Source organism: Corvus brachyrhynchos, unplaced genomic scaffold (genome assembly GCF_000691975.1).
Source record: "Corvus brachyrhynchos isolate BGI_N302 unplaced genomic scaffold, ASM69197v1 scaffold162, whole genome shotgun sequence".
NCBI lineage: Eukaryota > Metazoa > Chordata > Aves > Passeriformes > Corvidae > Corvus > Corvus brachyrhynchos.
In genome coordinates, this window is record NW_008236696.1 from 404,514 (window position 1) to 406,767 (window position 2,254).

Consider the following 2,254-nt stretch of genomic DNA (forward strand, 5'->3'; position numbering starts at 1 on the left):
GGCGCCCCCGTTGCTCCCCCGAGCCTGCAGGCGGGGCAGGGCAGGGCAGGGCAGGGCAGGGCAGGGCAGGCTCCTTTCCGCGCCCCCAGAGCACGGATTTGTCTGCCCGCGGTCTCCGAGGAGCCTTTGCAAAACTGTCCATGGTTACACGGATCAGCTGCTCCTTCAAAGATTCCTGTGCTGGCCCTTTCCAGCAAATAAATCCCTCTGGTGATTTCACCACTGCCCTCCTAGGCAGGAGGGGGTGGGCTCCGTTTTCTTGCACTGCAGCGCTGCCAGGAGCTGGCTGTGCTGCGTCTGGCTCGTAATCTCCTGCACGAACTTCCCCCAGGTTTGGAGAATCCCCCTGTCACGAGAGCGCTCAGACTGTCTGGACAGCCTGGAGAAGATCCCGCGCCAGCTCTGCTGCTGGCCTTCTCTTTCGCGTGTTTGCGTGAGGAATACCACATTACACATTGTACCTGTGTTCTCCGCCAGGTTAATCAGCGTCAGGACACTAGATCTGAGTGAAAAACGCTCTGATGCTATTCCTAAAGGAATACGCACTATGAAAAAAATGTATCTGTTCCTTTGTTTTAATTTTTATTTTATTGATGCCTCCATTTTGCACAATCTAAGTTCTCCATTACAAACAAGTGCCGCTTTTCCCTCCCACAGGGAGAAGGGACATTCCACTGGTGCACACCCGAGCCTGGGTTCCTCATTAACACTGGCATCTCAGCATTCAGGCAGGGAGAAAAAAGCAAGAATGTGGAAACACTGACCTCTGTGTTGAATCATAAAGATGGAATCCTGACTGGAGGGACTGCTGCAGGTTTTTTTTTTTTTTTTTTTTTTTTTTTTTTTTTTTTTTTTTGTGTACACTGGAAAATAAGAGCTGCATTTGCACAGAATCAATATGTCATAAAGTGAGCAAAGGGCAATATAAAAATGGATGTGATCTTGTTAATGTCTTTAACTCCATGAACATTTGCTGTTCATTTGATAATGAACAATTATGCACCCTTGGGCTATGGTAAGTGTAAGAGTATTCATAGACATCCTCATTTTAGGGCTCAGAATACACTTTCCTTTCTATATAATGCAATGCTTTTCCCCCAAGGATTTTTTCACTGATGCAGTTTTCTTCTTGAAGGTTACATTTACAGAAGTAGTAGTTTATGCAAAAGACTCCCTTTCAGATTTCATTAATTTAAATTGCTTTCCCCTGCACTGTGCATACAAAGGAAATGAAGAAGCAGACTAATGTTTCTGCTAAGAAATAAACCCATAAGAAATCTTTCCAGCACAGGAAACAACATAGATGTCTTTGCCAAAATTTCCACCATACTGTGAGGTATAATGGGACATTAATGAGCAGAATATTCTGTGTTCATCTATCAACAGTAATGCAGCTCCACAGAATTTTCTTAGGAGATTTCTTCCCTAAAAACAAAATCCCAAAGATTACTATTTAATTGACATAATACATCTTTTTAATGACTGTGTCTAGATACCTGAAGAGGTGAAGGAACTGAAAATTTTAAATGCCTTAGCCTGTCTGAAAATCAATTTGCTATCTTTCCAAAGGAGGTCTTTCTCCTGAAGTCATTGGAAAGATTATAGCTGGGACAAGATAAAGGAATTAAATGTCTGCCAGAAGACATAAGCAAATTGGAGGGTGGAGCAATAGAAGGGGGAAGATCTCTGCAACACGGAAATTCCATGGACTTCAGCTGCTCCCAAATGCAGGACTGGAGGGACTCTTAATCTCTTTAGGTACATGACACAGCATCAGGCCAGAGCTGTCACAACAGGGATAATATCAAAGCTCAGTGTTTAAAACTCATGTTCACTCTCTATGCTTAGTAATGATTCCAATGATATCACAGTTTATAAACCTTACTTATGCACTTTAACTCCAGAGACAATCAGTACCTTGTTTGGAAATATGGAGTAGGATTCCAGACAGGCAGAACACACACTTCTACCAGGACCTGCATTACCATCCTGTGGGAACCCAGAGTGCAGAGAATATTTCTCTGCTTGTTTTGAAGGGTTCTACCCCCTTGGACAACACTGGTTTTGGCCTTTGTCCATGGAGAAAGTTGCCTACCCTCTGGGAAGAATTAGAATCTACACTGGTGTGAACTAAGTGATAGAATATAAGATTGTCACAGGGTGAAAAATTTAGAGGTTTTGGGTTTGTTAATATAGTAAATAGATAAAAGCAAAAAACATCAAAGTAGAGGATTGTTGTTGTTCTCCAGACCTT